Below are 25,645 nucleotides of genomic sequence, written 5' to 3'. Positions count from 1 at the left end.
GCAGGATCCCTAGCCAGGGTATTAAAGTCTCCAGCTGAATGCTCTCCTCTGATGGAATTTGAAGCCACAGCGCTGACTCCCAGAAAAATGCATTAACTGCCAGGGTATCATTAAACTTTCCTACTGATGTCTTTAATCAGGAAGCATTAATTGGAACAAGATCTGGAATTTGGGCATTTCATGTCCCCACTGAGAGTTTTAACTATCAAGAAAACAACATATTAGTAGAATATAATGTCATCCTAAGCAAACGTGTTTCCAGAGTAAGGTTTGGCAGGACACACTCATTCACTTAATTCACCCATGGTTCTGACAAATTAATGTAAACAACTGAGTATCAGGAAAAGCAAAACTATACACAAATTCAGGTTGAAGTCAGCAAATAAAATAAAAATGAGATCATCTGGAAAGTGTCAAAGTATTTTATTTATTTTATTTCCACATTTTCAAAGAAAAGAGGGTGTGGGTTTTTGAAAAGCCAATGTTTGGGGTCTTGTAAAACACCCTTATTTTAAAATTGTTCTACACTGATGGGTAAAAGATAAAAACTACATACTGCATTTTCTTTCAAGCTGTAGAAATAGATTTTGTTTGAGTGATTCATTTATTTTGATGTTTTTCTTTTGATTTGCGTGAAACAGACTCTCCTTCCTCTCTCCCATGTTTTCATCTCAGACACCACTTGGAAGACGACTCTCATCAGCTTCTGATTACAATACTCAAGTTTCATCGAGGTTTCATCTCAATACATGAAAGAAATTTTATTACGGTGAGAACAACCATTCACTGGAACAACCTCCCCAGCAACTTGGTAGAGTCCCCATCACTGGAAGTTTTCAAGACATGATTGGATTGCTAGATAATCTCATCCAGGCTCTCTTTCCCAAGAAAGGCTGAACCAGATGACCTTTAGGCATCCCTTCCAACCTAGGTTGTTTTATGGTTCTATGATTCTATGATTCTAAGTTCAGAGGTGCTGTTCCTGGACTGGAGGATGGGATCTGACTCAGGCTCAGCCACATTTTATGGGACTGCTCTGTTAGAACTGATACCATATTTTTTTATAGTTAATTATTCCAAACCAGCTCTTAACAGATCTCCCATTCCCAGAATGTTCTACATCATGGTGGCCAACACTGAGTATGTGCATTAGATAGATGAGGAATATGCAGATCTCTTCATGTTGTGGATGACTGCCTTAAACACTAAACTAATGAATATAAGGGTAATGACATTTCTTCAATATTTTTGTAAGTCTTTTCTTACAAATCTCTGACTTGAAAAATGTAATTTTGGGTTACACCAAGAATGATGAATACACAGTCCTAAAAATTAGCCACACAAATTTTTTGAAGACTCTGAGCTGTATAAATTATGGAGTAGATTACTACTTCTCTCTTTGCAACCTAACTCTGAAGCATTTTTTTTTTTTTGCAATAGACATTCCATTATACAGGAATTGCAGTATACTATTTCTTTGTTTATGTCTTTTTCAAGCACTCCTATGAAGCATATAGTATTCACTGATCCATCACTGTACTGTGCATTTATTAAAAAAAAAATAAATTAGAAGAAACATACTTCAATACTAATCTCCATATATGGACTTGTATTGTAATAAATCTATCCAGACAAAACCACTGAAATAACACATGATCTAAGAAAATCACTTCACCATAGGTCTCACTTCTAAAACCTATTAATACTCTTACCTGAGGTCTTCTATTAAAAGTATTATATGTTCAAAATAATGTCAAAAATGGCAGAATATTTCACTAGTTTGTCTGCTTGCCTTAATTTGGAAAAATGTAGGAAAAGCCTGTTCACTGTATCCAGATTCAGTCAACAGAAATCACTGGAATCATTCTGGATTTATATCCCTGTAAGATAAATTGAATTCACACAAAAATAACTAATTACTGCCAACTGTAGCAAACTGTTAAAAATAAATCTGCAGAAATAATTTATCAATCCCTTGGTAACACAAAGTCACCCGATATCATTAAATACTTCACCAAGCAAACGGTGTGAATTTTCAAACAAATTGAAGGTATTTTAGATCTTTTTTCAGTTTATTTAAAAATTGTAAGACTGCTTTTTCAGAGTAGGATGCTTTTTTGTACTGAGGATCTGCATCATGTCATACATTATATACTTCTGAAACTAACAAATAGTTCAAATAATGTTACTTTCACCTAATGAAGATAATTTGGCGAATGAGACAATATATATTGCAATGCCATACAATAAAGTTCTGAAGCTCTGTTTGTGGCAAGTGTCATTTTTCCTAACATACAGTCAAATTGTTTTTCTTCAGCAGATTTATATCAAGTACTGTAAGCCATTTGGGAGAGCCAGTGACAGAAGCATTCTCCACATCCATTCCATCTTTCTCTAGCCTTGTTTGATGATTATTTCACAGCCTCATCTGATGTGTGATATCATTCCACCACCATTTTATCTGCTCATCTGCTGATTGCTTTCCTGACACTTTGCCCTCCAGTATTACTTGCCGTGATTGTCATCCAACCTTTTGCTAAAATAGAAAAAGAGTTTCAGTTTTGTCTCTCAGATGTGTATATTGAATGCCTACTGCACACCAGCTGTTGAAGTATCTACCCACTAGCAGTTCCAAACATTGACTATTACAGAAGAATAGGTTTAAAAAGGAAAATATATAAAGATGATTATTTGAGCAAAGTCTGTTTATGAGGCACGTGAACTGTGGGTCAAATAATATCTACATATTTTTGGTAGAGTTCTTTTCATATGGATCCTCTATTGAGTGGTTTTCAGCCAATCCACAAATAAATAAACAAATTCAAAGGTTGCATTTTTTAAATAATATAAGTTTTTAGTATTAGGCAAATACCATAGGCAAGTTCTGGTGAATATTTTTTTGCAGAAGAATAAAAAGAACTGCAAATTTTCAAATCTCAGTATTTATGTTTTATGTCCTTGAATACTCATACAGCCAGGAAATAAAAACTCTGTGAATTGCTAATCTGCCCATCCGAAACTAACAAATTCTATAAAATCAGCAAATTTCACCTGCTCAAGTCTTAAGACTTAACATTAGAGACTAATGCATTTCATCACAGTAAACAATAGAACATTTAAAAATTGCACAGTAAATATTTTTGCTTCAGAACTACTTTAAAACCCCTTATCTAAGGCTGGACAAAATTTATAACCCATACAGCAAGTCAGTCTCTTCTCAGAAATCCATCAACTAAAATAATCAAATAAAAAAGAATAAGCACAGAGGAAGCTGAGGTGAAGCTTAAGTCTTCAAAATGTTGAATAAATGTGGTTCAAGACATTTTGAAAACCTGGTAAGGAAATTAAGTGCAACAGGTAAAATTTTGTTATAGAGTACTTACTAGCTCTAGTAAGGAGACTGCTGCAGGTTATTTTTCGTTCTATCATCTGTGGTAATGGGAAAACCCCTTATTCACATCTCAAGTCTTGCTCAGCAACTAAATACATTGAGTAAATTATGTAAATCAATATACTAAAGCAATGCAAAATATGTACAGTAGTTGCATCCACTAAGCGAGAAAAAAAACCTCTTTTAATTACAATGGTGTTCTAGTGACAATTTAAATCAGTTATGCCACCTAGCTTAATGACCAAACTACATGAAAGAAGACACTCAGAAGCTCCCAGGGATGAAGGATTCCTCCAAAAGTGTGAGCAAAATCTGCGCCACCTAAACCAGAGGTTCCTCACATGTGGAACTGACTTGACCCACTGGCTGTGGCAGGGTAGATGTAAGCATTCTGCAGGTAGTGCAGGCTACATTTTTGGCAGTCCATTTGCCACATAGGAACATACTGCTGTGCTGAGATCACTGTCAAAATGTGCAGCTGGATGAATTTCCATCTTTATTGACACATGTGGAGCTATACTATCTCTTGGGTTGGATTTCTTGTTGCAATGCTCAATAAGTACTTGAAAGAAAAGATCCATGCTACCTATCCAGCACTGCTCAACCCAGTTATGAAGGTAGAGTGAAGAGAATAGTTACCCCATGGATTTTCATTTTAATGAAAAAAAAAAAAATTGCCTTTCTCCTTCATAAACACGAAATGGTGACATTGTCAGCTCTTGCAAGCTGTCCACAGATTTATTTTTCTTTACAGTTTCAGATAGCAATTGGCATTTCAGTGTGCAATGTAATTACAAGAAGACCCAGAAAAGTGAACTGAGAGCATCTTTCTGAAATAATAAGGCAAAGAATGGCAGATGGAGCTTAATAAGTCATCATACTTTCAGGAAAATGAATATTGTGAGGGCAATTAAGACAATTAACGTGCTGCAGAAATTAATGCAACAGTTAATTCTTCCAGCATGCTGGAACATTTGAGTGATAATTTACTTCCTGTCCAAACATAAAACTTTAATTTTTTTTGTATTTTTTCATTCTCAGACCAACAGAAGCTTTTTGTCTCCAAATAAAAAATTCTTGATAAAAATCACACTTGCCTTTATGTGAAAAATCTCAATATTACTAAATTAAATGCTATCTGAGGCACTGGTTTTGATGTGTTGTGTCATCACAGATTTTTAATTTTTATTATTTTGAAATACATTTTTTCAGAACAGTCAGTGGGTAAAGTAAATACATGCGGTACTTAGAACAACTTAAGAGGTTTCCTACAAGATTTTTATGGAAAGTATTGTTTCTACTAAGCCTATTTCCACTGAGAAGTTATTTAGTAGAATTTCTGTATTTTGTAAATTTATCCAAAATGAACATTTTTATTTCAGATCATCATAGTGCTCATTAGGAACACTAATTAACACTTATTTCCTTTTACAGTTCTGTTCAAGTCCTCATGATTGACTCTCCCCAATGGGATTACTATGATGTGCCTCAGAAATTTTGTTCAAACAGGGATTTCTAGTAGATAAACAGAACAGGGATATATGACACCGTAAATGTTATTTCTCAAAGCAGCCAAGGAGTACAAGAAGACAGTTAAGGTTAACCTGAGTGGAACATCTTCCCCATGGTCTCCTCTTCCCTCTCCCCCTCAAAAATGAGGAAAGAATTAGGAAAAAAAAGGAATTATTTTAACATTGTGAATGTGGATTAAATTAGAAATATTTTAATGTAATCAGTTCTGCGAACAGTTAATTTTCTTAAGAGAAAATACAGAAAAAATCAGTGCTTATCTACAGCCAGTTCTACTTCTTTATGAAAATGAACTTTTAGAAACAGAAATAGAAAGGCTTGTTGAATGAAAGTAGACTTTAAAGTTTGTATTCCACTCAAGGGAAGAAATGAAATAGAAAAATATCCTGTAAAGACTACTGAAAAGATGACTCCAGATAAAAGATCAAATCTGTTCCATCAAGACCAGGGAAATACCTTTTTAGCCTGTATTAAATTCACTTTACTTAACCCATGGAAAGATGAAGAAAAGTGATTAGAAGAGAGCATCTGGCCTGGAACACATTTGAGAACTATGTCAAAAATATTGAATAAATCTCTTCCCACATCCTACTTTATTTCTGAAGTGGTCCATAACCATCTATAAATTATTGCTATTGTTTTGTAGTTATCTCTAATGTATTATTACTCTCATGTGAAATTGTTGTGAGAGCATAAATTTGACACAAATGCCATACATGTTAGTAATCAATTTGGTTTATATGCTTCAGATATACTTCTGTCTGTGGCACAACTACTTTATTTTACACTCACAATGACATCATCCAGTTCATACTGGACTCCTTTCTGGACATGACAGATGTCAGTAAGTATTTAGAATTTAAAATGAAATTACCTTGCATGCCAGCATTTTTTCAAAACTCTTTAATTCAAATATGAAGATGTATTAAAACGAATTACAGGAAATCTCACTCACAGGGAAGAAAAAAATCAAAGCACAGGATTTTGAAGGTAGCATAACTGTTTTCCTTAGTTAAAATGTTCTCTTTGCTTGCTTGGCAATAATGAGCACAATAATTTTTGAAGTGCCTTATTATATTCTTTAAGATGAGAACTGCTGTATTTTTTCTCCAAAAGGTTACATGCTGGAGACAGAGTGGTAATAAAGCACCTCTATAAAACATTTTTGTAACTTATTGTAAGTGTGAAAAGAGGTATGAACATTGTCCTTGAATAATTCTCTCTGTGAAATTATGGGAAGTTTTAGCAAATCTGTTACATTGTGCAAAAGTACATTATCAGGTACTCCCCCCATGCAGGAACTGTGTCCCCATCACATTACATGTCACCAGGGAAGAGACCCTCTTCCCCAGGACCTTGCACTATCTCCTACTCTCTCACTGCTGTCCTAGCAGTAGATGAATTTGCAGTGGCCAAGCTGTGTTTCACCTATGATTCCTCCCATAAATATAGGGAGATAAACCAAGTGGTCTGAAGGCATCTCCAGGCAGTGATGAGATGCATGAGTTTTCAACTAAAATAGGAGATTTAAGAGGCCTGGTACTGTGCTGGTAGGATTATTTGGCTCCATGGACAATGGCATCTTTTGCAGGAGCACAAGTGACGTTCTTAAAGCAACTCTAACTAATAAGGCCACAGTGTACTTTTTAGAGGAAATAATTATTTTTTTCTGAGCTATGTTTTTGACCTTTTCTTGTTCATTGCTTTCTAAACTTGTAATTGAATGATTGTCTTAACCTGTACTCAAAAATATATACTTTTTCCCTGGTATTTTGCATTGTAGAAAGCTAGTAAAACACACATCTTATAAATGATACTCTTCTTCTATTTGTTATAATGTTAATAGAGTTGAAAAAATCTACATTAATTCAAAAAAACAACAAAAGCAGCGTAAGCACTGTTTAAAGATCTTTTATTTATATTGTATGAATTATTTATATGCATTTTTATAGCCATATGTGGCAAATTCCAGATAAAAAATACTATTTTGTAAGTTCAGAATATATTTATAAAATATATGTGCAAAGTTGTATTAAATCAGTCTTTAAATTATACTTGTCAACTAACATATAGCAAATTACATAATTATTGTCTTACTAAATATACAGTTACTATATTACCAATACATACACCTCAGTCTGTTTCTACTATACAGTTTTTTTTATGCACTCTCAATGAGCAGGTTTGCTCAAAGTTAGAGCAATATCAGCATGTCATGGTTTAACCCCAGGCAGCAACTAAGCACCACACAGCCACTCGCTCACTCCCCTTCGCTGGGATGGGGGAGAGAACCAGAAAAGTAAAGGTGAGAACGGGTTGAGATAAAGTCACTTTAATAGGTAAAGCAAAAGCTGTGCATGCAAGCAAAGCAAAACAAGGAATTCATTCACTACTTCCCATGGGCAGGCAGGTGTTCAGCCATCTCCAGGAAAGCAGGGCTCCATCATGCGTAACGGTTACTTGGGAAGACAGACACCATCACTCTGTATGTCCCCCTCTTCCTTCTTCTTCCCCCAGTTTATATACTGAGCATGACGTCAGATGGTATGGAATATCCCTTTGGCCAGTTGGGGTCAGTCCCCCTGGCTGTGATCTCTCCCAGCTTCTTGTGCACCTGGCAGAGCGTGGGAAGCTGAAGAGTCCTTAAGTAGTATAAATATTACTTAGCAACAACTAAAACATCAGTGTGTTATCAACATTATTCTCACACTAAACCCAAAACACAGCACTACACCAGCTACTAAGAAGAAAATCAACTCTATCCCAGCTGAAACCAGGACAGAGGAGTACATGGAAAGTTACGTACAGATAAAAGTAAGAATACCATCGTTACCAGTTTCCTTCTTCCTTCACCTTCCTCCCACCTAACACCCAAACATGCAATGTGCCTGCAAAAAGAAAAGAATTATACAGAAGGATTATATTCCATGTGGGGATGCAGAATGGCTCCTTGTGGCTGGGATCAAAAGGGCTGAGGCCAAAAGGAACAAGTATGACAATCCACCCTACAATCCTTCACACCATGAACTGTATGTTTCAAGCACAGATATCTTCCTGCAGGCTTCAACAGCTGAAATAGAACATGTATTACAATTCTTGATAATACATGTTAACCTTACACATTATAAATATGTGCATCGTCTTCCCGTTCTGAACCTGAAGTTTATTTAATTGCAGATCACTGGCTTTGCCTATTAAACTGCAGAGGTGGGTATGTTCTGTTTAGACAATTACAGTCTGGGATTAAGTTACCTCAGTTTGGTCTTTCATGACCTAAACTAAATTTCTTCAGCTTCATTTTAAAGTATTCTTGTTGAACAATGTATCTTCTCTGACCCTTCACTAAGTTTTCTGTAGTCTTTTAAAAGAATAGACATGAAATGGGTCTCATTCATGTGATACATGGTTTTAAGGTATCCTCCTGAACATCTAATATAAATTCTTATGTTTGACACAGTTTCAAAATTTATTATATGATAACATGTTGAGAACAGTACCAGAAATAGTGACATCAGCATTAAAAGGATTCCATTTTGAATCTGTACAGAATCTAGACTCATGAGCACAAGTTCTCTTGTTACTGCTCAAGATACTGTAGATATTTACTAACCATCAACTGCCTGTAGTGGAAATACTTCCTTCATCCTTTTATCACGTGCTGTCATTTCTATTGTTTGACTCAGCCATGTTTTGATTCTGATTTTCACAAATTTAGCAGAGTGAAACATGTAAAAGCTTCATAAACGAAGTTTCTGTTGAATTGAGATGCAGATGGAAGCAAGCAAGCAAGCAATACCAGTGTCAATACATCAACAAATTATAGGTTGTCTCTTGAGAGAATCCCACTGGGCTCAAATTCATTACCTTTACTCACAGTGAATAATTATACAGATTTAATTTCACAAGAGGCTACATACAAAGTAGGGTATTAAATGTCACTAATGAATGTAGAATCAGGCCCACTGACAGAAACAGGAATTCAATTACTGCTCTATGTAAGATTTGCTGAAACAAGCAAAATACTAGTATTCTACACGTACAATCTCAGTTCATACGCTTGAACTTTACTTGTAGCCATTTTCTAAATCTTACTTGCATACTGACTATTCACCTCATTTACTTTGTGAATTATGTATGCTGCTTAAATCCACTTAAAACTGTAAAATCATTGTGAGATGATGAAGTAAAAGGAAACACATGTGAGCATAAAATTTACAATAGATTTTGCACATCTGTCTTTTATTGACAAAGTACAAGTATCATACATGCAAAGTCTCTGAGTTTTAGATTACTCTATTAAGAGATCCTTGGCAGAGAGATTCATTGCATCAACAATAACCAACAATAATATCATCAGTTTGCAACATTTTGTAACAGAATGGTTATTAAGGTAGTTATAAAATATATTGGTTTTTTTTTAAAAATGGTAAGTTCTTACGAGAGTTGCGCCCAAACAAGGATAAGCAGGACAAGAAGTTGATTGAGAATAGTCAGTGTGGATCTATTAAGGGCAAACTGCCCTTGGCAAGTGTGATTCCCTTCTCTGATGGGCCGACTAACTTCATGGATGAAAGGAAAGCAGTGGCCATTCTTTACTTTGACTTTAGCAAGGTCTTTGACACAGGTGATGCTTGGTGATGTATGTATGTGATACTTCAAATAAGCTTTGTTGGTCCACATGAGAAGGTTGCAAACCTAGAGAGACTTGAATTTCTACATTCTCTCTGCTCTGAGAAGAAATACAAGAAGTAAAATCACATTGTTTCAGTGGTAACTAGGAAAATCAATAAATTTGACTTGGTGTAACAAACATTAAATTCATTCTTCAGCTGATCCAACAGCAAATTTCCCCTAAAAATGAGAGTTCACGAGTGAAACAATAAGTTTATCAAAATCGGTTAGACTAAACAGTAGAGTTTTGCAATGAAGCTTTTTCCAAGGCAGTATCCCCATGCCCCAACAAAAAAAAAAAGTCAAGGTCCCAAATTTGGTACCCTCTCTGTCCTACCCCCCAAAAACCATCTTTTTTTTTCCTCCAAGTATGGGTATTGCTTTCTCTGTATTGATCTCTTTTTTTCTTTTTTTTCCCCTTTCCTTTAAAAACTATGATGTGCTAAAGTTATAAGCTGATGCTGCTATGCCTAAAGTTATTGGACACGGTCCAGTTTACACCAGTGTAACTAAAAGAATTTAGTTTTTTATAGTGATAGATTTTTGTTTACAGTTCAAAAGGGAAAATATAATTTGATTTGCAGGGTTTGAGAAAATGATTTATGTAGCATTTTATGACTACTGTAATCAAAATTGAAGAACTTATATTATACTCTGTGCACAGTGATCTAAGATCCCATTTATAACCTAATATAACATATAATACAATATTGGACAATCAATCAAGAAATTGAGACACTGATGACTAAATTATACAAAATTTGAAAGATTCATGACTGAACTGCTGAGGCTGGATTTCCTGGGTACTGTAAATATCAGAGAATTCAGCCTACTTTGATGCAAGTTCATAAATTCAGTTTACAAACATGGAGTCAAGCGGAAAAGAGAAATATAAAAACCATGAGTAAAACATTTCTCTGCTAAAACCCATGATTTTCCCATTTCACATTTTAACCAGGAATGCATTCCAAGACACAAAGAAATATAGCACACAACTGAAACTAAATATACGTTAATAGAAGACATTTTCCATTTGCACCAGGAAATTAAAAAATATTTGTCTCAACGTTACAAGCACTGAACATCAGCATTGCCTTCTGGTACAACATGGGGCAATCAGAAGCCAAATCATACCTGATAGCCATTTCTTACAAGTTGTGATTCAAAGCAATTCTGACTAGCAGACCTGAACAGTCTCTAATTAATTTATAGACATTGCTGATAGCTATTGGTTTCCATTGACTGAAATATTAAAAACAGTTATTTTATGTAGCAGAAAAATGAGGAATACTGCACTATTTCAGGATGTAATAATGTGACTTCAGTGTTAGGGCAAAGGCCTAGGATACAAGGGAGTCAAGGGTTGTATTTGCCAAAACTGAGCAGTGGTACCTGAGCACCATTGTCACTAGGACACTGATTCTTCATTTCCCCTACCTTTTCTCTTTTTCCTCTGGAAGTTTACTCTGTGAGGCAAGTGCTATTGCTTCCTATGTGCTGTCACAGGGAGGCTCGGCATTGAAGCAGAACCCCTACATGTTTCTGCAATACAAAGAATAATTAAAGGTTACTGACACTTTCAAGTATAGCTGAACCACAGAAAAGCTGTGTGAAATCTTTGCTGGATGTTCTGTCATGGGTCTGAGTGGGCTTTAGGGGCTGGCATTAAGATTCAATGAGTCATCACATTGACTTGTCTACAAAAGTAGCTTGAATTCTGTCTGGCAGAAAACTGTGAGAATGGATATCCCCCTTCTTCTACCCCCATCTGCTCATGGACATCATAACAGAAAAATATGAATTACTTCAAGTGTCTGTCTCAGTTAATTACTTCTTTAGTGTGTTAACCACAAATTCTCAAATTCCAAAACATAAGAAAAATGTTAAATGGGAAGCATAAGAGAATTGCCCCTTTAAATGCTAGTTTGCCTTATATGTTAGATGTACCTTAAGGTAATTTTCTTCAGTGACTTTGTGCTTGATCTGTTTGGACAATAACAACTTTCAACAACTGAAGTGGAGACTGAGGCTTTGAGCAGCAGAGAGCCATATGGTACTTTTTTTTAAGCAGAACTTTGCACTGAGCTAAGTAAGCTGCTCTGTGTAAAACTTTGACATACTTTGTATATGGTAGGAATTGAATGTATTTTCCAGCACATTATCAATGGTTCTCAGCACAAATCAATAAGGACACCTTGAGAACAGCTTATAAAATAATTTGGATTTTTATATTTTGTATCAGTGTTATGTTTTATGGCATTTGGCTCTATATTGCCTCACTTTTTTACTAAGAAAATTAACATTAGAAAACTGTCAGTTTTTTAAGTTTGTTTTCTCTAGATTAAGGGTATGTTAGTTGAAAATTTTCAGACACTTCTTAAGTGGAAAGGAAATGTTAAATGTTATACTGCTGTAAGGTATCCCAGTGTTGGGGGTTTTTTCCTTTTCCTTTTTTTCTAGGTACCTTAAATTTTTTTTTTTTTTGGCAGTTCTCCAACGACATAGACTTCTTAGCTGACTTGTTATGCCATGCCTTGTTTTTCTAAAATACAAACAAACTGCAACCCCAAGGTTAAATGAAAGCAATTTCTAATAAGAGATCATATTTATTTAATAAAGTCATAGTTATAACCCTATCTAGCGTAATATTAATATTTTAGTATGTCTAATAGATCATGAAAAGTTCTGCAGTATCAGTGAGAATTTCTTTATAGAGTTCATGTATAAAAATATTTTTCATTTTCAAATTACTTATGTATGATGCTTGAATTGACTAAGTTGTAGCAGGAAAGATACACCACCAGCAATAACACTGCAACATCCTCTTAATGACAAAATTTTAATATCTTTACAAAAATTAATTGCATATTGCAGTTTGTTTACTACAGTCACTGTTGGCAAATATTTACTTGTTCAGAAACCACACAAATTCTAATATAATATTTTTGCTGGTTATTTGGAAAATATTTAGTAATTTCTGATGGCATTTCTCTGAGAGTAATAGACCCTGCAGCTGTTTCCTCTTCAGTTAAATACCAAATATTTACATTCCTTGATTCTCTCAAACCTATATTCTCACATACATATACAAAATTAGTTTCAAGGTATAGATAGAATAAAAAAGACAAAACTTGTGCAATCAAGGCTACCTGCAAGCATTTGGTAGGGGCACACAGGTGGTCATTGTGATTACAAAGCAAGATTCAGAAGACGTTTCAGACTGACTGCTTTTCCAGAGCTATCATATACTTATTCCTTAATTACTTACTTACATATCATATACTTACTGTGCTATATTCCTAACAGAAGACTGCCCTTCCTTCAGCCATGACAGCTGCATGTAGCCATGCTACAATGTCAACTCTTTTCTGTAAAAAGAAATAAACACTGAGCCAATGAATTATTTCACCAGGATATGCAAATCATTGCAGAAAAATTCCAGCTTATTAATTAGAGGAGACAGCTTTACTTTTTCCTTTGGTGTTTATTGTAACAATACATTATCCTGCTTTTTCAACATAGTTCTTACATATGCAAAGTTAACCAGTACCATTGTATTTCTCACTAACAAATACAGTAAGACAGTCATGTTCAACAGGTATGGTATGTAACAAGTCATTTTCCTCTGTGCAGCTTGATATGAACAACATTATAATCAGGTACATAAACATATAATTACACTCTATTATCTGCAGTTGTGCTGTAGGAACCTTCTTACATCTCTGTGTTAACATGACTAAATATCAGTTTTAAACTACGGTTAACAAAGGAAAAAAATACTGCTTTAAGCATGTCCTGGTTTCAGCTGAGACAGAGTTAATTTTCTTCTTGGTAGCCGGTATGGTGTTGTGTTTTGGGTTTAGGATGAGAACAATGTCGATGATACACTGATGCTTTGGTTCTTGCTAAGTAGTGCTACACTGTTGCTAAATAGGTGCTAAGTAGTGCTCACACCAGTCAAGGACTTTTCAGCTTCCCATGCTCTGCCGGGTGCACAAGAAGCTGGGAGGGAGCACAGCCGAGGGGGCTGACCCAGACTGGCCAAAGGGCTATGCCGTACCATATGACGTCATGCTCAGTATATAAACTGGGGGAAGAAGGAAGGTGGGGGGGGGGGGGATATTTGGCGTGATGACATTTGTCTTCCCAAGTAACCGTTAGGTAGGCGTGATGGAGCCCTGCTTTCCTGGGGATGGCTGAACACCTGCCTGCCCATGGGAAGTAGTGAATGAATTCCTTGTTTTGCTTTGCTTGCGTGCACAGCTTTTGCTTTACCTATTTAACTGTTCTATTTTTACTTTACTTCAATTATTAAACTGCTCTTATCTCAACCCACGAGTTTTTTCCCTTTTACCCTTCCGGTTTTCGCCCCCATCCCACCAAGGGGGGAGTGAGCGAGCGGCTGCATGGTGCTTAGTTGCCAGCTGGGGTTAAACCATGACAAAGCATAACCTGAGTACTGCTTTAAACATAACTTTTTTTTTTTTTTAACAGAAAATAAAACCAATTGTTTTTAGAGGTGCTTTTATTTTAGCTTTTACCTTAATTACACACTTGTGTTTAGATAAAGTAAATAAACTTACCAAGCTATATTCTGAATCCTGCAATGGATGCTGAGAAAATATAAGGGCCCTTCATTGACTAGAGGTCAAAGATAGTGATGGTATCCCTGAGATATAAAACACAGACTACAAGACGTAAGAAGAAGAAGGGAGAAAAAAATGAATGTTTTCACAAATCCTATATCCGAAAAATCACCTACCTCAGTTAGCTTTTAACTCACTTCAAATATTTTCTTCTGGAAGGAAAATGAAGTTAGAGGATTTTAGATGAAGTGTACTGGAATAAATATGTGTGGTATTTGAAAGGCAACAGCACCAATCTTGAAAATAAGGTTACAGACTGCATATTTAACATTCTGACTCTAAAACAGTTCTAGACAATGACTGACTGTGAGATTTATACTCTTCAAATTATTAACTATTTAAATACAAACACTGACATTTCATTCTTTAATAGAATCTCTAAGAATAATGACTGATATAACAATCGTTGTAGAAAAATGCTATGTCACTTCCTTAAAAAAAGGAAGGCACTAAAACCAAATCCTTTCTAAATAAACAAGAACCCTGTATATATTTAAAGGATGTACTATGAAGTTAGTTTTGTCAATAGTACCTTGATAAGATTCACTGTTTATCTAAACTGTGGAAGAAAAATCTCAGGTATACCATTACAGCAAAAAAGACTAGTTACCAGGGGTCCAAAGAAAGACCAACTTTTTCAATCATATCCAGCTTCCATGTCTGAAAAACATTTAAGAGTACTTTTGTAATTATACATTCCTTCTTACTGACAGCTCTCATCTGCATGGGTCTGCCAAAGGTGCAACCATTGAAGCATGCCGTAGAAAAGATTCACATAAATCTCATAGAAAGAATGGCAAGCAAAAAATAGTGCTCTAGCAGGTATATATTTGAACCATAGGCAGACCCTAAAGAAATCTCTTTTAAATTATAAACATTCATATCTTCCTACTTCTTTGTCACTTTTTTCTGCAACAGAAGAGACAGTACTTTTTTCCAAAGAGGCAGTCGGCTTCAATATAAACAATTCTCAAGTGAGAGTCATATTCTGTTCCCTGGACATGTGAACTGTGTTTTTATTTATCTCTCTTCAAACATAATTTTGAACTATCCCAAATGGTTTTGAATACATATCTACATAAACAATGGTTAGAGCTGTGAAAATAACAAAGCTGAAAATAGATTTCACCTTCCTTAACTAACTAGCTGAAGTTTAGGAAGCCGTTTGAAACTAGCTGTCCAGAAGGCCCTTTTATGGCCAAGAAAAGTATTTCTCAAAGACATTTTGACCTATTCCTCATTTGATGTTCTAGATAAGTAGAAAAATTCTGTCTGAAGTTACCATTCCTTCTCCATTAGGTGAGGACTTTTAATAAATAATGCCTAAATTTTAGAATATTTGTCAAAATTTTAGTTGGCTAAAATTAGGTGAAATGAATGGTAGGCTTAGAAGATGGTATCAGAGAGTTGATGTCTTTTTAATAAATACAAAGAAAAAATTTGGTCTTGAATTCATCTTCTCTCTGCTTCACAACAGAGTCTATCTGTGAAATACTCATAATTCACCTAGGTTTTTGTTTGTTTTTTTTTTTTTTTTTAAATACAGTGCATTTTTATAGACAAGGTGTACTTAAAGCTCTGCATGGGACCCCAAAGCTAGCAGAAGAAACTCATCTTCCACACCTTTGCATTGCAGAACAGTGTCTGTTAAGGTATTAACTCACTTGAAGAGAGTGATCCTGGTAAACTTTTGTGAACTTAAAATAAGGAAATTACATTCTAGCATAGCATAGTCCTATTAAAAATTAAATATTAATTATCTTCAGTTCTTTGGGGCCCACACAATAAAGTTCACATTGAAGTACAACACTAGAAGATGGTGCTATCAGTTATGAAAACTGCTGGCAATGGTATGATGCTACATTGCTTTACAAACTTTTTTAGCCTGTCGATCTATTTCTGGGTGAACACAAGGCACTGACCAGCCAGCTTGAACTCACTTAGTTCAGATTCTTACAGGTTGATAGCAAACTTCAAGGTGTGTCAGCATCTCACAGCATCAAATGGCACCAACATTGCAGTATATTTTCAGAACAGAAAGTTTAGATTTGTCTTGCCTTTCTGTTTCTTGAACTGGAGAACATTTTAGGTATTGTAACACATATTGTACTGGAATGTGTATTATGTTTGACTTGATATTTTAGCTTAAATACAAGTGGCATAAAAGGCCATGGTATAGTTATTTATGTCTCTGTTAGTAATGGCATACATTTAAATATTTTTCTCATTAAGCATGTTCTTCATGAAATATATTTTTTGCATCAGAGGGCTGGCGTCTGCTCCTACTTTTCTCCTGCTATATACACAGTTGCATGGCAACCAAGACATTACTGTCCCTCACTTACTGTGCTTGGAAATCTATTTAAAAATGATCTCATGCCAAAAATTGACTGCAACATTAGCCTGCTATCACATGCATTAGATACTGTTGAAAAAGAATGCTATCTTCTTCCTATTGTATTTTCCTGTTAACTTCACTGCTATGCAACTAAGCACACAGTCACAACACGTAACACATGGACTCTAGAAATGTCTTCATTTTAAGACACCTTTCCTTCTATGAACAGCCAGACTACTAGTCTAAATCTTAGACTAATCAAAAAATGTTAATTCTGTCTTCTTTTGCAGAAACAAAGGATTAACAGACCGTTACTTTTAGTGCTACAGAAAACATTTTCCTACACATCTGAAAGCACAGAGCAGTGCAACTAGTTAATAGATCATGGTCAGTGCATCAGCTGAATAGCATGTAGTCAAAATAGATTTCTGTTCTTTAAACCAGAAGCTATTCCCTGTACACTGTTAGGTATCAGAGAACACAAATTCTTAGCCCATCTGAATCAAGAGTTGTAACATGAGTTACTCCATTCTGCAGACTGTGAAAATTTACTTGCTCACAGTAATTTTCTTCAGTAAAGAGGACCTAAGTAGGCAGTGTCATGGTGCAAAACGGATGAGTAATTAATCAAAACATTGGAAAGATGGGACAGGAGAAAATTATGTATTTTTTCAGTGGAGGGAGATACCAGTAGCATCTCACAGAGATCTCTGAGGGAACCTGTGCAATTCAACATATTCTCAAAAGGAGTCAAAAATAAAGTGACAAGATTTGCTATTGATGCTAAGCTACTAAAGGTAAATCAGGGCCAAGAGAAGAACTGCAGAAGTTCTTTCTAATACTGGAAGATTAAATTCTTTGTAAATAAATGTAAAATGCTGTACGTTGGATGGGGGAATTCAATGCTAATGTTACATATGAAATGGTGGGCTCTTGACTGACTTACAGCTCAGATGAAAACTTGGAACTATAATAGATAGATAAAAAATGTTGGCTTACTACTCAGCAGCTGTCAAAAATAATCAATTTAAAGCTAGAAACTGTTGAGAAAAAAAAGGAAACAAGGGGATCTACGCCACACTATGAATCCATGGTTCAGTAGCATGCTGATTACAGTGTGCAGTTCCAGGTACTGATCCCCTCCATCTAAAACAGGATTCAAAGGAATCTCTGAAGATGTACAAAGGATGACAAGAGTGACTTGAAATGGTTTCTGTGCACTCAACAGTGGAAATGGAGGAACAGATGACTAAAGGAGATATGAAAGAGGCCTTCATGGTCATGAGGGATAGTGAAAAAAGTAGAAATCAATTTTTCACTGTCTTTTCCAAAAAAAGAATTAGGTGATGTCAGATGAAACTAGGGGATGGCAGTTACAAACGAAAGTCTTCATATGATGAATAAGTAATCTGGAAAACAGGCAAAGGGGACTGAAGATAATAAATGTTTGTAAGGGTTGCAAAAGTAATTTGATTTTTCATCCAAAGATTTGTCCACTGAGGGCTACTAAACAGAAGGATACATACTCTGGTATGTATCATACATGCGTACTCTGTTCCTATATTCTTGCCTAGACATGTGCTTTTGGCACACTTACTGTCATGGGGAAAACAGACTCAACTTGGGGAAAATTAATTTAATTTATTGCCAATTAAAAACAGAGTTGGATGGTGAGAAGCAAAGACAAAAGCTAAAACACCTTCTCTCCCATTCTTCCCAGGCTCAGCTTCACCCCTTCACTCCCAACTCCTCGACCTCCTCCCTCCAGCTGCAGTCTGTTCATAAGAGGTCCTCTCTGCTGCTCCTTCCTCCTCACATTTTTCCTTGCTCCAGTGTGGGGCCTTCCCATGGGCTGCAGTTCTTCATTAACATCTTCAGTGTGGGTCCTCTCCATGGTCTATGGTCCTTCAGGAAAAGACTGGTGCAGCATAGGTCACCCATGGGCCTCAGTTCTTTCAGCTCTTTCAAATGTTTCAAATGTATCTTTCAAGTGTTAAACTGGATAGGATTATGCTTTCTTCTCGAACAGGTGATTACATAAATTGCAAACCCAACATTCTCCTTTCTGTGAAGACAACTGCTTAGGGAGCCATCTTAATTACTAAGGCTACCCTAAAGCATTCAGAAAGTACTTCAACCAGTCCCTGGAACAGAAGTCAGAAAAATTCTGAAAGTTCTTACAAAAACAAAAACAATGAGATTTTTTTTTTCCCTCAGTTGTGGGTTCTGAGATGGTTACAGTTTTCTCTTTTTATCATGTTACTGAAAACTTAAGTATCTTGTAACTATACATAGAAATGGTTAGAAACTTGATTTAAAAGACAGAAAATGCTATAAGACTCAATGATAATACTAAAATAGCATTACTATAAATATTGCCAATTTCAGGGCCTTAAATCTCCTCTCTTTTTTTTGTGGCTTTCTCAGAATAATAGGGATAAAATCAGAAACAATTTCTAATCTTTAGTTAGAAGTAAAGAAATGCCTGTATGAACAGACAACCCACTGATATCATGTAGCATTTTAAAAATTTTGACTCAGTTCACAGTACAAATACAAAGCTGAAAGGCTCATAGAGATTTTCAGTCATTTGCAGTAGTATTCTCCAGAGTACATTCTCACTAATGCTACAGAAACAGAACAAAGGGAGGGGGAAACAAAAACATGTTTACTGAAAAGTGTATCTTGGAATAGACATGATGGTTTCAGCAGGTTGGAAGGGCAACTACAGTCCCAAGTACTACAGATACCATTTCAAAGCTGTTAGGTGAGAATTACCTTTTCTTCCCCATTGATCTTTATGTCCACACAAGCAATGTCCTGGGCCTCCTCTTCACCTTCTCAATTCCTATGCACTATGCATGAAATGTGTGGAGACGAGGGAAGGGAGAAACACAGCTGATGTGGTATAATGCATTCTCCTTTGTAACCCCACAGAGGCTTCCATAGCCATGGACCTTACTGGTGTTATGCAAAACATCCATACTTGATCCTGTACTTTTAGGAAAATCAGCTTAGATATGGGGTGCATATTTCCACGCTGAAGAACTCTCTACCTGTCTTTTAAATAAACGCAGATTAATCTCATCAGTTGCTCATCCAGGATTTGATTGAACACCCACACTTTTTTCCATCAGCTGGGTGAGGATCCTTTGACTGGGTTCTGACCTGAAATCTGAGGCAAATCTGTTTGTTCACTTATCTGAAGTTGATTAATTTCATTATTGATCGCTGCAGCTTGTTTACCATGGCTACAATGTCACAGGTTAATTCTACTTGCTGTGGTCTTGACACCATATCTCCTAAATTATTGACTTTTGTGCATGCTACTCTTTCATTTTGTTTATTCACAGTAATAAATCTTCAACTTTGTTTACAAATAAACAACACAGCACTGCTTAAGTGACTTAAATGTCACTCCAAGGGAAAAAGTCTGCAACTGCATCAAATATTTACCCCAAAATAATGTTGCTTTCTAGTATCCTTAGTACCCCATTTGCTTCAAAAGTTATAGTCTGCTTTATGAACAACAGTTAATTTTCCTGATACTTTCAGGACTCGTAATAGAAAAACCTAGTTAAGTTCTTTAAACTTTTCAAAAAAAAAAAAAACAACCCAACCTGATCAATAACTTCTGTTTTATCTGAGTATTTTCTGAGATTCATGAGGATCCCACAGTTGGAATCTATCTGTTCTGTATGTGTCCTCTCATAAAGCTTCTTACACTCAAGACCCATGTTATGGGGACAAGCAAACACACCTCTTGGAGCTGACGTCACTTAGTGCTAAGACAATCCTGCACTAAACAAAGTTGGATTCTGCACTTCTGTAAATTGTTAGTTTTATTTCAATTCAAATTCTTATGAGTGAGGAAAAAGAAGCATCAACATTTGCATGAGCAAACTGATAATTCACAAGACTGCGGAAACCTATACCTCCATCATTAAATATTGTCATTCAACAGTGGAACCACACTTTTCCATATTTGATCACCCAATGCTTGATGGAAAGAGTATAGATCTTTGTTAGGCCATGAAACTAAGTAGTCCTTATTTTAAAATTATTCTTGAAGCAATAAATATTGGCAGTCAAATAGGTACTTAGCATGTTCAACAGTTCTATTGTGAATGTCATAAATTACTATAACCTTCTGATTTCAGTACAGCTATGTTGAAATTTTTCAGACATTTTGTCGCTGTCCTTAAGGGAAACTGAGCTTCTTATTGTACTTATAGATACTATACACAAGAATGACGCACTTATGTCCTGAACATCATTGCATTTAAATGCCATTCTAATTTCTTTACTTTCAGAAAAGTCAGAGGTCTCTACATATAACTAAGGACAAAAATTATATAAAGACTTCCTCTGATTTACATTGTCATATCAGCTCAAGAGTCACCACAATGAGCAGTTAAACATCCTCTATTGACAGCTCCATAATGTATACGTACAAATGCCTACAATCAGAAAGAATCATATTAATGTAGGGTTTCATTGGACACAGTAACTAGCTGCAACATTACAAAAATTTACATCTGAAATATTTTACCTAACACATTAATTTGACAAACTGGCAAGAAAAGTCTCTGCTGGAGATGTATTTAAAGTCATATTGAAAAGCAATTTAAAGGAGATTATGATGTTTAAAAGTTTGGGAAATTAAGCAAGACTTTTTTTTATTAAACATTTACATACTAGTAAAAGATTTTACATGCCAATGAAACAAAAACATAGAGTTCTTAAACTTAAGATTCTTCTTCTTGGCCTAAAAAAGTCAAAGGTCAGAAAAATGAGAAGACTCACAGAAAGCATACAGTATGATCATTTAAGAATGAAGTAAGATTTATTTGAGCCAGGCACCTGCTTCTCACAGGTCTTCTCCCAGCAGTCAGACCCAGGGGACCACAGCTGGGCTGGATCACAGTTGGCCTGTGGCATGGGCAATCAAACTGAGGGCCTTCAAGGGTGCCTTTGGGGTCCTGACCAGGGATGAGAAAATATGGGTTGAATAAAGAGCTGCTATTCACAGCCTTTTCATGCTGAGAATGGCACTTTTCTCTTTTGCAACAGCTTTTTCCCCAGTTTTCCTATTGGAAAAGCTGGAGGATGAACTGGAAAGAATTAAGGACAACAATTCAGCATATGGAGTTGTGGAATCAGTTTTTTAAGGATTTGTATGATTGTTTAAAAATCTGATTATACTTACAGAGGGACTGAGAAGAAATGAGTTGATGCTGAGAGAATGATCAGTATGGGAGGAAAGATACTGATTTTCTTTGAGAAGTATTCTTAAAGAAATGAAGTCATACCTTTCAATAAGCTATCATTTCTGGTTTAAAGGCAAAACAGAAACTTGTTGTATTTATATGGCAATTCAACAAGCACTATCCAGGCCATTAGCAGACCAGGTAAAGTAGGATGACAGTTCTCCTTCAAGCTGCTATTTTACCTGCCTCATTATAAACCAATCCAGATCCTTTCAGATGAATAATCTCCATAAATGTTTGCTTGACTGTATTGTGTACTCAAATGGGAGAGTACCTTCACTCATTTTCCAGATATATATACTTTGTATCAGAAGTAATTTTCCAAAGGCATATGTTCTCTCTAGAAAAGTCATACCTTTGCCTACACAAAAGTTACAAATTCTACCATGTTTCACTGGGTACTCCAAGGAAGCTGTATGTAGTATTTAAAAAAAAATATATATGCCATTCTAATATTTTGTGTCCTTTCATGACCCCATCTGTCCAAAACATTTAGTTAAGAGATGGTCATGTCACCTGCCCACTGGAGCTGTTATTTCCTTCAGTTTAAGGAGAGGCTTCAAATTTTGTTTTCCCCTTTTTAGAGATCAAAACTTGCTATGAACTCTTATCTTCTCAAATGCCTTGAAATCCATTTAACAGTGCATCTGAACCTCTCGGCAGATTTCAGAAAGCAATTTTAGGTATTGGAATTGTACCCGTAAAAACACGAATCTTCTGCAGGGATTTAAACTGCTGTATATTATTCTTCCCTAGACAAAATTTTAGAGGAACAGAATAAAAACAAATGCATCCTAAAGTTCGTTGATGGCAATTTTAATAATTTAAGACAAAGCAGGGTAGCACATAGAAGAAACAGGGTTAGTATCCACAACATCCAAATTTGGCATCTGATTTTCTGGTGTTTCCATCATCTGGTGTTTCCAGGTTGGTTTTCTCAGGCTCCTGAGAGCACTACCAATGCTTCCTAGTCCTGTTCAGCCTGGCTGGGGCATTACTTCACTGCTGTCCATGGTCCAGGACCCAATTTCAGTTCAGCCTGGGTATATAGACGCTGCCTGAGATACCTGTTGGGGCACCGAGTGGGCCAGCAGCTCCCTGGGGCCTCTCCTGAGTGGGTGATGGCAGGGCCTGTCCCATCTCCCCAGCCAGGAGCAGGGCAGCTGGGGGTGCACTGGGGCAGCTCCAGTCCCAGGCATTGGACACCTCCCCAGGGACAGGGACAGGCTGAGGCTGGGCTGGGACTTGGGCCTGTGGGTGGGCTCGTCTCAGCAGGGCCTATGGCTGGGCAAGGCAGGGCTGTGGGGAGCTGGAGACCGGCCCCTGCTGCAGCGTCACTGGGACAGGGGCTGACAGACCTGGGAGGCTGGCATGGGATCCTGGGCCATGGGTAGGGTGGGGGGAGACCCAGGGGCTGGGCAGGGACAATGATGGCTGGCAGTGCCCTTGGGGCCATGACACATTTACTAATGAGCTGAGAAAGATGCTTCTCCAGAAGCAATTCAGAGCAGCAGCCCAGTTTAGGGCTTTGAAATCCCCTCTTCAGTCACCTGTGCCCTGATGGAGTAAAGAAGGTTGCTACAGAAGTGTCATGGTTTAACCCCAGCCAGCAACTAGGCACCACACAGCCGCTTGCTCACTCCCCACCACCAGTGGGACGGGGGAGAGAACTGGAATGGTGAAAGTCAGAAAACTCGTGGGTTGAGATAAGAACAGTTTAATAATTAAAATAAAATGAAATAGAATAGTAGTATTAATAATAATAATATAATAATACAATAATAATATACAAAGCAAGTGATACAATTGCTCACCACCAACCGACCGATGCCCAGCCAGTCCCCAAGCAGCAATCACTGCCCCTCGGCCAACTCGCCCCAGTTTATATACTGAGCATGATGTCATATGGTATGGAATATCCCTTTGGCCTGTCTGGGTCAGCTGTCCTGGCTGTGCCCCTCCCAGCTTCTTGTGCACTGAGCAGAGCATGGGAAGCTAAAAAAGTCCTGGACTAGTATAAACATTACTTAGCAACAACTAAAACATCCGTGTGTTAACAACATTATTCTCATCCTAAATCCAAAACACAGCACTATACCAGCTACTAGGAAGAAAAATTAACTCTATCCCAGCTGAAACCAGGACAAGAAGTTATTGTCTAAATTATGATGCAGTTAGGTGCTGAGCATAATTGTCTCCATGGATGACTTTCTACACGTTTGGTCTGTAGTTCAGTAAATCCAAATTTGCTATCACTAGTAGAAAGCCCAAGGCTCTGTACGGCCCTGACAACTCAGGGATCAGGACCTGTCTATCTGTAATACTTTGCATGTGTTATTGCAACTGGACTAATAAAACTTCTGGTTGTATTTTTATTAGATTGTTAATATTCTAATTTGCTCAGAGTAAATTGCTTCCTCCCCCTTTTCAGGTGGGTTCCACTTTTGTCTGTAAGAAGATTCTGAGTTTAACAAATGTAATTGACTTTCTTTGGACCTCTCATTTTTAAATGTAATATAAACACCCTACCAAATCTGAGCATAAGTGAATGCAAAGACTGAGATCCAGTCAGCCAAACTGGTTACCTAAATGACATTCAACTTTTAGATACCTCACATGGTTGTGGTCTTAAAGTACCTGTTTAAATGCATATATAGCCAAGATTAGTGTTTTTATTAGAGATTAAAACAAAATAAAATTTCAGAAGTCTCCCTAATGCAGTAAAATTAGCATTCACTGGAACTATGTTTCCCAAACTATGCTTAAAATATTCAGTAAGCTAAGATACTGAAAAACAGATGGTTTTTTCCCAGGGTCCATAATTTGTAATTCACTGCAAGAGTTTTACTGCAATTCCTCTATGTTCAAGCTAAGGTATAAACCCATAAATATTTCAGGAGTAAACAATTAAAATCTTCAGCACCTTCCTCCTCCACTTGATAATTTACTTTGATAAGAAAGAAGCACACAACAATTGGTCAGCCCTAGAGTGACATCTACAGTTTAGAAAAATAGGCAAGAGAAACAAAAGTTACATCCACTCATCCTGCTTTAACTAGGAAACAGGAGTGTACTAATGATGAAGTGAAGTATGAATTGGGGATACAAAAAAGGAATGCATTTTACCACAAAGTATCCTGATGGCCAGGCAGCAACAGGAATACCTCAGCCCACCTGTCAATTCAACTCTTCTGCCAGTAGTTTCCCACCTCTACTTTTTACTAACAGTTCTAGAAAGTTTTAGTCCTGGAACAGAAAAGGAACATCCATCAAGTGTAGCTGAGAAATAATCAGATCTGGGGAAAGAAGTAATCTGATGAAGCAATCTTTTTGGAGGATGGAGCACAGAAACTAATAGGAAGGACAGCCTGAGAAAGGATGCAAAAGATTCAGTACAATATATTGTGAGACAACAAAATTTTGCATTATCCATATAGATAAAATTCTATCGTGTTATGGGTAATTGTGCAGTCTGTAACACTTGTTTCAATGATAATAAGAAAAACCATGAATTTCAACACCAGACAACAAAGTTCTGTTTTTTTCTTGTAAATGTATTATACTACTTAGATGCTATTTTATGGGATAGATGTATTTTCAACTCCTCAAAGTAAACAAAACCCAAGAAATCAAAAAATCAGTAGACATTTCTGAAAGAGGGAAGCATTTAATATTGGCTTTAATGTACAGATAAAGAAAATAATTCCACTCCATTGATCAGGTCAATGGTACCATGCAAATACTGATTGGCTTATTTGATCTGGCAGTATTTCTGGAACTACACATATGACATTTTAAT

The 25,645-nt window shown here is 36.4% G+C and overlaps 1 long non-coding RNA gene across 1 annotated transcript in view; it reads right to left on the bottom strand.

The window, feature by feature from the left end:
* Positions 1-9,251: 9,251 nt before the first annotated feature.
* The window catches only part of LOC148057442 (uncharacterized), a 164,097-nt gene continuing 147,703 nt past the window's right edge, over positions 9,252-25,645 (bottom strand). Inside the window, exons 2-4 of the long non-coding RNA XR_015699790.1 lie at positions 12,880-12,960; positions 11,030-11,134; positions 9,252-9,650 (exon numbers count right to left, since the gene is read on the bottom strand). This is a non-coding gene — a long non-coding RNA (uncharacterized LOC148057442). The remainder of the gene's footprint in view (positions 9,651-11,029; positions 11,135-12,879; positions 12,961-25,645) is intronic.

The sequence above is a fragment of the Nipponia nippon genome, unplaced genomic scaffold, assembly GCF_047370975.1.
Source record: "Nipponia nippon isolate SJK-2023a ecotype South Korea unplaced genomic scaffold, ASM4737097v1 scaffold_1, whole genome shotgun sequence".
NCBI lineage: Eukaryota > Metazoa > Chordata > Aves > Pelecaniformes > Threskiornithidae > Nipponia > Nipponia nippon.
The sequence above is the reverse complement of the archived record's forward strand: the minus strand, read 5'-3'. Positions and strand labels throughout refer to the sequence as shown.